The 12477-nt window shown below is 46.2% G+C and overlaps 1 protein-coding gene across 3 annotated transcripts in view; it reads left to right on the forward strand.

The window, feature by feature from the left end:
• Window positions 1-12477, forward strand: part of TPCN1 (two pore segment channel 1) — a 41955-nt gene that overhangs the window by 1101 nt on the left and 28377 nt on the right. The window lies entirely within an intron of this gene.

Raw genomic sequence — 12477 nt, forward strand, 5'->3', positions numbered from 1 at the left:
AACACGCGATTTTGTGACCTTAAGCCCTGTTCTGCGCGCTGTCCCAGAGCGTCTCCTTCCCTTGGCGCTGTCCCCCTGCAGTTATCTCATGTGGCGTTCTCCTAGCACCATAAACATCTGCACTTTGCGAGGCTTGCTTTGTCTGTTTCTAGTTTACATCCTGACTTTTCCAAGAAGGGAAGCGTTGAAGTGTCGATAAATCCCTTCCAAATCTTTATTGTGTTCTTACCAAAGAACCTGGAGTACTTTTAGACAATATGTGCTGTTTAGTGGGGCATAGCCAGCCTGTGAGCACTGGCAGGGGGATAACAACAGCCACCATCCTTCAGAAGCTTTGCCCTTGCTGCCACAGGCTGAACATTTGGAACAAATGCATCATCTCCTGGACAGGCATCCCTTTTTTCCACTTTATACCTCTGTGCCATACTGCCTCTGAGATTTGATTCCTCTAGCAATAAGATGAGTTCCCTTATGGCTTCCCAACTCAGGAATTAATTTTGGATAATCAGGATTCTTCCTCCTCCTCCTCCTCCCTCTGCCACCCCACAATACAGGTCCCTGAATAAATTGCCCAATTGACTTTCTTTGAGCTCTGTTTTATCCCTGCTTCATCCCATCTGTTTGTCTTTTCAAGTTTAGCCCTCTATTTTTAAGTTAAATAGAAGAGAGATTTCTTCCTCCATCCACGGGTGTATTTATAGGATTCCTTGGGACTAATTTTAATCACTCTTGCCTCTTTCTTTCCCTCGCCTCCTATCCCTTCAAAGAAGAACTTGTGTGAGGCTTAGCAATTGCTTGAAGCCAGCATGACTGTGTAAAAGCACAGGCATGAGAATGAATGTATTAATAAATAAAGTTCTCCACATTGAAATACAGGGAAGTTCTTTAGGGACCAATTTTGTGCTTCTTACAGGCTCGCTGTGTGGTTTTTGAGAACTCATTTCCTGGCATCTTTCAAATGAAATGTCTGTTACTTGTATGTTTTAATCACTGTTAAAGTTGGATTTGCTGCAGAAATATAAAGCTTATTCTCTGGAAGCAATAGGGAATGATACAGAGCCTTCTGAAGTCAGGGTGGGATGAAGGATTAGGAGGGGAAGGCTGGCATCAACAACTTGAAAGGCACCTTTATCTCTGGGAAGCGGGAAGCTTAAATCAGGGAGGGAGCACACTGACACCAGCACTGGCACAAGTAAGCTTGTTTAAAAACCAGCACATGTAGCTCAGCTTTTGCTCTTTGCCTGCACAGAAAATCTGCTGTGAAACGCAGCAAAGTTGTGTCTCGTGGAGGCTGTGAGGAGTCAAATGTGTCCCCTCTGCTCTGCCTCCCCTTGGCTGCCGAGGGCTGAAATGGCATTAACAGAACTGTGTGATGTCATGTTTTCAGTCGGGAGCTTTTCTTTTCCAGGGCAAAGGTGTGAGAAGTGCTTGTCTTAGGGCATTCTCTTGGAGAGAGAGCCTGCCAGGGTGAGGGTGAGGACATGGGGACAGGGAAGGTCAGGAGGCTCTTTCCTTCCAGCTTTGCCTAAACTCTCACAATTGAATATTCAGCCAGAATTTGGGAGAGCAGCTCCCTCATTACTGTGCCTGGCCATCATCAACTCCAAGGGATTCAATGGCACATTAAACACTAAACTTTCACTGAGCTATGTCCTCAGAACAGGCTGGGACTGCAATGAGGGACCCTCCCATCCTCTTCTAGGTGACACTTGGGGAAAGACACAGTGGCTGTAGCTGCCCCTTGTTCAATCACATGTTTGAGGTTGCTGATAATTAAATCTCACCCTCTTTTGTGTTCCTGTGTGCACAAACCCCCGTGAATTGTAGTCCATTCTCCAGCCTGTCACAGCCGTGTCACTGAGTGCTGTGTACCTCTGGGGTTCAGTGTATCAGCTCTTGTGGTTTTTAAGGAACTTCTTGTGCTTTTAAATTAAAAAATAAAAAACCAAACCTATCCGTGGCCTGGCTTTGTTCCAGTCAGGTCTTTGGATAAATGAATTTGCAGTTGTGGATTCTTGGTGTTGATTTCTTGAAACTGGAGACGAGTTTCTGGGTTGAAATGAGTAGAAACAGGGTGTTCTGAAAGCATCCTGTAGCAGATGTGAAAAGAAAGGACTGAAGTGCAGGAGTGAATTCCTTTCCAAACCTTGCAGGAGAGTCCTCTCCTGGGTAAGTGGGTGTCTTGGGGTTAGAATAAAAGAGAGCTAAAGGAGAAAATTGTGTGGAAAATTGCATTCTTAAAGAAAATGTCCAGCTGCAAAAATTAATCTCCCAAATCCTCCAGCTCTTAAGCATTTAATGAGAGAAAATACTTGCATGGGGAGGAATATTAAACTCTGCCTTGCTTGGCTTGTGCTGGGATTCAGGGCTTCCAGGGAGCTCCCATCTGTAGCCACCACAAAGGGTCAGAATCCTGCAAAGTTGACAGGAATTCAGACCACATCCAGAAAAATGTGCTCCCTGTGGTGCTGATGGTTTTCTGACTGTGCTGTGTAGGGGCTGGGTAATTTTTCTTTGCAGCTCCAGCAGCTGAAGGATACAGGGAGAAACTCTTGCATCACCTGGATGCACAGTAATGAATGAGAGCTGCCCTTCCCCAGCTCATCTTATCTGAGCATCTCCGTACAAACTCCAGTTAAGCTCCCCAGCCCCTGCCTGAGGGCAATGACTAATAAGAAACTGAATTTCTATAGAATGCAAGAAGGGAGATGTGAACCTGGCTTGGCCTTTCCCAAAATCCTGTCCTGAAAGTGGTGAGAACCTGCCAGGGTTTAGTGATTTCCCATCCCTCCTGAACTCCCGGGAAATGTTTGAACAGAGCTCTCAAAATACCTCCTAAGTGCAGTGTCTGTTTCCATCTACAAAGGCAGTGTGGATAGCCTTGAAACTCCAGGACAGTGTCTCGAGCTGATGGGAACTATAAACGATAAATGAGTGCACATTGATTTATCCTGTATTAGATCAGATACAAGATTCTCCTTTGCCTCCTGCATGGAAATTGCTGTAGCCTCAAGTAGAGCTGCAGTGTGTTCAGAGCAGAAAGTACAGCTCGGAGTGTTGTACATGGAACAATGGGATATTGTCTGTTTTCCCACACAATGGGCGATGGCAGGGGGAAAGAAGTAATCTTTCAACTCTGGGTTTTTACAAGAAAGCAACTGCATCTGCTATTGAGGGAAAAACTAATTATTAGGGAGGTGGGGAAGCAACTGCAACAGCCAAGAGGGATGTTTTCTAGAAGGGTTGTTGGAAAATGGGAACTTATAGCTACTTTGAGTGAGATGCAATCTCACTTTCTGCTGCCTGAGAAGTGAATTGTCAGGAAAACCAGAGCCAGCCTGGCCTTTTGGGAAGGTGAATTATTTGGGAAGGTGAATATACACCTGGCACTGCTGGGGACGAGCAGGTGGCCCAAGGTGTGTGAAGAAAATGAGATTTCTCTGTTGGTCAGGTTGGAGGGGCTGCCCCAGGAGTGCTGGGAGAGGGATGTGGGCAAGGGAAGCCCAGGTCCTGTTGGTAGAACAGTGTGCCCTTGCCTTGGTACAGTTCCCTGGTGGAATGTGGGAAGGGGCTTTCAGCAAAGCTGTTCCTTTTGTAACTGGCTGCTGGAGACTCGGGTGGTGCTTCTGAACACAGAGTCTAATTACAGCATTAAAGGATGTTGTAGACACCAAACCTGTCTTAAAAAAAAATTCTTTACCAAGCCCCAGCTGGACACTTGAGATTTGGGGCAGTTAATGTTCTTTTTGAGGCATGTGAGTTACCTGGATTTTGATGTGTCTGGTAGCCAATCCAACCCGAAGTGACAGAAATCTCTTCTGTGTTGGATCTGGTTTTGGAACACGTTTGTATTGGCAGTGAGAGGGTTAAGCCTGTCCGTGTAGTCCACAGCTTCGGCCCATCTGGTCATGGCATCATATCAGAGAATCCTCAAATGGTTTGGGTTGGAGGGGCCTCGAAGCTCATCCTGTTCCACCATCATGCCATGGGTGAGGTTTCCAGGTGTAAAACAATTCCTGAAGGGCCGAGGAAGCAGAGAATAAACACCTGACCTTCAGGAAATGCTGCAACCACACAAACTCTTGGGACCTGTGCTGCTTGTGGAGGCATTCTGGCTTTGCTACCTTTGGAGGAAAAGAGGCATTTCAAATGTCAGCCACCTGGTAAATTTATTAAATCAGGATCTGTAGGTTTTGATCCTTGTCTGGAAGCAAGGGTTGTTTCAGAGGTGCTGTTTGGGCTGAGGCACTGGGTCTGAAATGTTGCAGCTAATTAAGGTGAAGGAATGAAGGGGATGAGGGAACAAGCACCTGCTTGCTTTGGACCTGGCAGATTCCAAGATTTCTGACAGCCAGGCTCTTGGATTATCTGGTGCCTTTCTTGGATGCTGTGCAGGATATTTCCTCATGTCATGGCCCCTAGTTTTACCAATTTGCCTTTAATTAGTTCCAGCAGCAGCGCTTCTGCTGCTGCCTTTGGAGGTGAAACATGGCCAGAGCACAGGACTGGGGTCTCATTTTGGGAAGCAGCTCCTTCTTGCACCTAGGGCCAGTCAGGTAATGCCACTGAGGGTCAGTCTCACCTGGAAAGCGGTGATTACCCCTGGTGCAGGAGTGGACAGGCAGGCTTCATTCCTTTGTTATGAGGAGGTGTTGTTTTGCATTGTTGTGCGTGATTCATTTTTCTTAATATGCACCCGCTTAAAATTTATAGAGAGAGGAATTTCTTCCAAAGCACAAGTGGTGGTTTTGTGGTGGATTGTTGGTTACGCCTCTGAAAGTCTCATTTCTCTGGCCTAACAGCCTTGCATTCTGCACCTTCTGCCAGGGTTCCTCTAATCCTTTCCTGGCCTAGATGACTTAAAATGAATGTTTTAAGCAAGCAAAGAAAAGCAGAAACTGCCTCTGAGATGAGTGAGGGGTGAAAATCTTGGAAAGGGAAATGAACACCCAAAACATAAGGAGATTATTGTTTTCTCCTTCAGTACAATTCGTTTCCCTGGGTGATGAGCTCTGTAAGCTCAGAGGAAGGAGGGAAATGCTGCTTTTTAGAAGATGTTTGGGATCTTTTGCTATGATGTTAGTAATAATGAAAAATATTTCTGCTCTGAACCTTCCTCTCACTTGTCCTGAGAATTCAGGCTTTAAGGCAGGGCTGTGCTTAAATACTTGGGTAGAGCTGGTGCCTTTCTTTCATGAGAAAAAGCCCTGTGTTGTCCAAAACTCAGCAGCATTTGTGTGGAGATACTGTCACCGTGGCTCTGTGAACGTGGTGCCTGTAGAGGAAGAACCCCAAGCACAGTAAAGCACCAGGGGGTATTGAGGGCTGCAGTCATTGTGGGTATTTTTTCCAAGCCTTCCTTGTTTTCTGAGCTCTGCAGGAGAGTGGTTTGCACAATGCACACGTTGTGTGTCTCACAGTGGGATGCTCTGTCAAACAGAATCTCTGCACTGTTGACTCTTTCACGCAGCAAAAAAAAAAAAAAAAAAAAAGAAAAAAAAGAAAAAACCCAGAGATTTTTGTCTTGAATGCCCCATGCTGTTCAAATCTGAGCTGGTAACTGCATCTACAAGGTAGAGAAGACTTGGGTTAGTATTCCATTATATCTGGAGTCAAATGGTTCTTTCTCCTTTGTCATCTCCTGCAGCACTGGGGACAGACATCATCTCAGACTGTAAATCCAGGGGGGATCCTGCAGAGTGGGGCAAGGACTCTGGAAGCTCCACGCTCCCTGCAGATGGGAGTGATGATCTTGGTGCTTTGAGGGAGGGAGCCCCTGCCTTTGTGTGTCTCTTCTGCAGCACAACTCCCATTTTTTTGGGCTGAGAGCAGAAGAACAGGGTGTTTCCTCCCTGAGCTGATGGCTTTCATTGGAAAATGTGGGATAAGGGCATGTGTCCTGTCATCAGGGGGCTCTGCTGTTTTGAACAGGTGGTCCTGGAATTATAAAAGATGTTAAGGAGTTCGAAAGTGTTGGAGCTGCAATTTTCAATTGACAACTTTCCAGTTTGAACCGGTCACTCCTCAGCCACCACAGCTGACTTGGAAACATTTGGCTCAGGAAGCGGAACAACAGTTGGAAACAAACAGTGATTAGTTTTTTCATGGCTTCCCAGGGAACGCATCACTTTGTTTGTTTCCCCCCTCATTTTGTGGTTCCTGTGGATTTTTAAGGCACTGTAGATGCAGGATGTTCAGTTTAGCCAAGCCTGTGTACTGGCAGATTAAAATGAGCAAAGGCTGAGCACGCTGAGTTCACTCATCATAACCAATATGATGCTTCTCAGAACTTCCTTTGCCCTTGGTATCTTCACTGAGGAATCCTGCCTGCTGCTGTCAGCCCCCCTGCATTGAAATCCCATTTTACCCATTTCAGTGCTGCAAGGAGTGCTGTATAAACTAAACAGGAGCATCTGGGAAGTGGTTAGAGTTGTTGTTGATTGCCTTTTCCTTATTGCCTTCAGGGGATTTAGGCTTGAATTTGCTGGAAGTAGAATTTATGAGCCAGAACGCTCAATTTCTGATCCTTAAGCTGGGGAGAGTGCGGTGAATTTGATCGGGCTTTTCTCTTGCCTCCCGTGTCTCTGGCTTTTGATCTGCACCTCACAGGGCTCTCTCTGTGTCTTTAACATAACTGCTTTTTGCATGTGGAGAAGAAGGCTGGTTTGTTTTCACGTGGCTGCTTGCTTTCTGGGAGCTGCAGGAGCAGCGTTAGGGCCATCTGTGAGTGGTTCTGCAGGATGCTTGGGCACCTGTGCCTCACCAGGGGGACACCAGGGAGGCACCAGAGGCGAGCTGGTGTTGGTCCACAGCAGCACCTTGGGCTTGGGGACAGATCCTGGGCGTGCCAAGAGGAGACTGCTGTGGTTTGAATCACACTGAGGGGGTTTGGAGCATCCGGTGCTGCTTTAACAATCTCGATCTGGTGATGTCTGTTTGGAACAAAAGGCTTTTCTTCTCCTGCTTGTGTTGGGGGGAAAAAAAATTAGGATGTATCTGTCTGCACAGCTGTGTTAAACCCCCTGGTTCTGTGGGGCTGGATAGCTCAGCTGCACTTGTATTTCCCCCCTAGCATGTGTGTTTCTGTATTGCCGCTTGGGAATGCTTGCATTTTATTCCAGCTATCAGTGTTTTACAGAGAGAGGGCATTTTCACTATCCCCCACAGATCTGGGAAAGTTTGTGGCACAAAAGCAAAGTGGATTTCACTAGAATGCACCAATATGTTCCTGGTCTTCATGAACCAAATGAAGAAATGCCTGTAGAATTAAAACTAAGGGATCAATCCTGGAAGTGGGAGCACTGAGGAAAATTTTGACATTTGGGTCAAGGTGACCAAGTCAAGCCTTTTCTTTTCAAATACAAGGTTGGTGGCAGAACCTTAATCTCTAGTGGTTGTGAAGGAGAAGACTTAAACATTCAAAATTTTGTATACTTTGAGCCAGCACAAATGCCTAGAAAACAGAAATGTTCATGGAAGCTTTAAAGCTCTTGGAGAGGCAGCAAAAAGTCACAGTACCAACATGCCTGGGCTGGATAACACAAAATATATACAGATATGTAGATAAATATATATCAAATGAAGGAATAGCACCTGGGAGTGGAGGAAAATCCTGAAGAGGAATGTGGTCAGCTGAGTTAAAGCTTCTCTAAAGGACCTGAGAAATAAAAACTCATATTTAATTATTCCAGCCTGTCAGGAGTTCAGGGTTTAACACTCCAGTAGTGCTACAGGGAATCTCAAGAAATGCTGAATATATTCTATATTTGCTGAAAAGCCAGATGACACAGTCATTGTATGACCTATTCTTCCATCCCCACAGTAAACAGAGATTACAACAGCTGATTCTAAAGGCTGGCATTTAAAAATCAGCAGATGACTTTTGATTTCTGAGGCTGCAGCTGAGGCAGTCTGTACATTGCCATGAGAGTGACTTTCTTCCAGCCCCAGAAGGTGTTTTGCACCAGGCAGGAGATTGCAGGCCAGCCAAGATTTCCAGGAAAAACAATGGGAAACCAGCAGTACCTCTTCTGAAATCTGGACTCCAAGGACATTTTTTTTGTGTGTGTGGAAGACTTTTGAAGTCAAAGTCAAAAGTTGTCTATTTTCTGAAGATGTGGTTCTGTGTGAGGGCTCTAGGACTTGAAGTAAGGACCAGTTGAGGCAAAATCAGCCGATGTCACATCAATGGTTTAACTCCTTCCTTCCTCTCCAGCCATTAAATGCAACCTCCAGTTGCTGCCAGCAGTGGTTTCCACCAAATGTGCACAAGCCTTTTTTCCTAATGGAGAGCAGTTCCCCAGCTCTTGGGGCTGGGGTTTTCCCTGCTCCTTTACACGTGTCTTCCTCTGAAGTTGGCAGCTTCTCTTCCCATTGTGAAGGACAAGGCAGAGGAGATGTGGCAGTGTTGTATTTCAAAGGAATCAGTGTGGTGGAGGCGTGTTCTAACACTACAAAACACAATTATCTCCTTAGCATTGCTGCACCACAGCAAATAAATTTAATTGGTCTCAGCCTGTCATGGGAAGATGTTGAGAGTTTGTTATTTAACTTTTAAATGTATGTCATTTTCCTGCTATCCCTCTTTCTTCAGGGAAAAAAGGTCAGTAAGGCACATACCTTGTTATTGCCTTCTTCATTGTAGTGCTGCTTTAGCCATGCTGGAGGTTTGTTACCCAAATTAATCCTGGTTTCTCCCAAAGCTTCCTCTCTGCTTCCCACTGCTGACTTTGTGACTTCCCTGGAGAGCTGCTGGCGGCTGGAGCTGGCAGTCAGTCCTGGCAGCACACTGCTCTCCTTTAAAAGGCCAGATTGCAGCTTAATCAAACATCTTTCCAAACTGCATCAGGGAAATCCAGAGGCTCTGCTTTGGAGAATTGAAATGAGGAACGTGCTCTTAAACTGCTGACATGGTGTTGTTACCAAAGCCAAAGCAGATCTTTAATGCGTTAAAAGCAGGGGACACTGGTTTCCCTTTTTGGAACAAAAAGAGGAAATTCCTTCATGTAACAGGATATGTTAAAGAAATGCTAGAGCTGAGGGACTCTGATATTGTCTCTTTCCATTACTTCTTCAAAAATTATGAATTAGAAATGTGTGTGTGTATTTCACATCTGACCTCTCTCTCTGCCTTAGGCAGAGCTGTCTCTTCTATTTTTCCTTTTTGCTTTGGTTCAGCAAAACCTTAACTGCTTGCAATTGTTTTTTTCCCATTCATTAGTTGTTCCATAGAGCCCCTCAATGAGTCAGATATTTAATTCCAGTTATGGTATAATTTTATCTCAGTGTGTGTAGAGCCTTTGTTGCCGTGAAACGATTGGACTGATGAGATTATGGAGTATATTGGCTGCTGAAAGGATGGATAATGTGAGTTGTAGGTGATCCTCCTCGTGGCTTTGGCTTCTCCTTTTTGGTGGTGTTGTGGTTCATTTGTTGAGATAAGAAATAAAGGGTATGGAACCAGCAGCAGTTTGGCTTGACACAAGTGAGGTTCTTAATTATAGCTTCTTAATGCAACCTTTCATTTTGTGGGACTTCTGCTGAGTAAAAATGCTTTGGATTGGACTTGGCAGCTCTGTTAAGGCAGGAACTCCTGTGTTCCATAGTTTTATTTTGAAGGAGTGCCTGGTTCCGCCTCTCCCTGTGATATTTCCTGGACTCTCAGATGCAGGAGGATTTAATCCCACATCTGTCAAGTGGCAGCTTTGTGGAACAGGGCTTAGACAGGGGGTGGTCTGCATCTGTCAGTTCATCTTCAGCTGCTGAAGTCTTGCTAACCTAATTATGGATTCCAAACATCCCAAAAAGGAGGGATCTGCCCCTCTGCCTCTTGCTGCTGTGTATTCAGGAGCGAAAGTTGTCCCAGGATCAAAGAGTTCCTGGCCAAAACTTCCCACATAATATTTCAAGAGGAAAAAAAAAGCTGTAGTGACTCAGGGATGAGATCAGAGGCAAGCAGGTGCCCTAGGGAGATGAGGCAGTGAACTGCACAGCTGAGGATCTCCAACCAACAGAGCTTGGCTGCTGTACGTGGGGAAAGTTACCCTCATCCTTATTTTCCTGGAAGTATTTTTATTTTTTTTTTTAATTCTTCCTTACAAATGTCTGTGTCCCCGGAGGGTGGTGCAGGCAGTGAACATGCGAGTGAATCATCGCAGCGCTTCTCCCGAGCTGCAGAGCAAGGGGTTAACTGGCTCTGCCTCACTCAGAGCTCCCTGGCTGGAGCCAGGGTTTCTGCAGGGGCTAAACCGTTTCCTACCATGCTTTAGCTCTTCTGGCATGGGGTTCATTTGCGCCCGGGGGGTTTTCCATGTGTGCAGTGCAGATGTTAGTGAGGATGCAGTGCTCCCCTAATTAACCAGCGCTGCCCATCAGCTGTCTGCCGTGGAAGGAGCACGACTGAGAAGAGGCAATGATATAGAAAATGTGACTTACCATGCTGAGGGACATCTGCTCCTCCTTCACGAGGATTCAGCTCCCTGTGGTGATGGAGGCAGGATGTGAGTTAGTGTTGCTGCATCCTCGAGTCAAGGCGAGGACGGCCGGCTCGAGTCACCTTTGACCACTCACAGGAAGTGGCTACGTCTGTATTTTTTAAAAAAACTTCCCTGTGCTAAATAGGAAGCTGAAGTGACTTTATTTGTTGAGCTTCACAGCAAGTGAGTGCTGTGAGAATACAGTAAGACAAAGAGCCCTGAGGCCTTTGCATATGTTTCTGCTGTGCTGTTGTCTCCAAGGAAGAGTATGACTCAGTTATGCTGGCTCAAAATATTCCAAAGTAGATTATTTCTCCTGTAGCAGAAGGGCTTGGCACTGCTCTCTGTTGGAGATGCCCCTTTTTCCTAGGCAACAAACTGACAGCAAATTGTTTAGACTTCCCTGTGGCTGTTCTGTTCCTTCCCACAATGTCCCCTGAACCGGGACAGGCGCTGAGATGTTTTGGGCAGCAGGGACCAGTCCTGCGATGCTCCCGTTGGCACGGCGCTGAGCTGGCCATCAGGCAGCCAAGGCAGAGATTTCCCTGTCTGTCTGTCTCACCTTTGAGATGTGTGGCCAAGTGCCAGACCAGCTGTGCTTTCCAGGCAGCTCCCAGCTTTTATTCTCCAGGGTAGGTAAGCCTGGCCTTGAGGAGACAAGCACACGTGTGTTTGTGTCTCAGTGCTTGGAAGGAGCAGTTTCTTATCAGCCTCCTTGGAGGAGAGAGGGAAGATTTATCCTCTGGAGGTGAAGCTGCACGGCCTGTGAGCCCTTGGGAGGGAAAATGCCTTCATTGGTGCTGGGACAACTCCAACACTCGACTAAAATCTTGGCTTTGGGACTGAAGATGCCTGCACAGATTGTGTTGGGGAAGGGTAGGCATCTACCTTGTTTCCATGTTTTTTAATGGATTTGCACCTTCTGTAGTGAGTGTTCAGCTGATGAGAGCTTTCCAGGAGAGAGGAGTGTTTCTGGAGTGCTGTCCTCCTTCTCCTTGTCCATCCTCACCACAGCCTCAGGGAGCAATGTGGCTGAGAGAGCCAAGAGAACAGCAAGAGAACCTTTGATCCTGCTGGAACACCAAGAGAACCTTTGATCCTGCTGGGATCTGCCTTCTTCCATGGGCTCATGTTCAGTGCTGTGGGATTGCTGGTTATGTTTGTATTAAACCTAAAGCTTGGGCTCTGTGACTGAGTTTGAGAATTACATATCCAGTGAAGATGGAGGGTGTGAGAAATAGCAGGGATTATGGCAGTGAGGAATGCAAAGCCTGAAAAAAAAAATGACTTCAATTGAATGGTAGAATGGTAAAATCATGGAATGCTTTGGATTGGAAGGAACAGACCCATTCCACTAGAAGAGGTTGCTCCAAGCCCCATCCAGCCTTGAACACACTGGTGACTGGAACTGCCCAGACCATGTGCCTGGACAGTTTGACCTTTCCCCAATGCAGCAGGTCATGCCTTCCTTTCTCTTCCCTCTTTTGCTGAATCGGGGACCTTGGAGGGCCACGTGAATGAAGATGTGTCCTGTCTCCAAAGCTGTGTGTCCTTGGCATTTCTTTTTTTGCCTGTCTAGAGAAACATTACTCACACATGGAACTCACTGGAGCAACTTGCATATTGCATCTTACATTGACTCCACACATGATGCATGAACAGTATGAATGACAGAGTAAGGATATTTTTTGCTGATTTAAGTCACTTCTGCCTTCATATGTTCTCTAGTGTTCTGTCATCACAGATGTACTTGCTAAAATAGCGATATCTGGGCAGAATGGAAACTTAACATCCAAACCATCCTCAACCATGTAGGAGAAAGCCCTGGGAAGTCCAGTGAAGGCTTTGGAGGCAGGGAGTGAGCCAGGAAGGGAATCTCAGTCTGTTTCAGTGCAAGGCCATAAAAAGTGTGTGCTGTCTGGCAGGCAGAACATCTGGCAAACTGGCTAGTGAGAGCCAGGCTGGGGGAGCTCCAAGGCAAATGAAAAGCTGCCCTGTAGGG

Source organism: Motacilla alba, chromosome 15, assembly GCF_015832195.1.
Source record: "Motacilla alba alba isolate MOTALB_02 chromosome 15, Motacilla_alba_V1.0_pri, whole genome shotgun sequence".
Classification (NCBI taxonomy): Eukaryota; Metazoa; Chordata; class Aves; order Passeriformes; family Motacillidae; genus Motacilla; species Motacilla alba.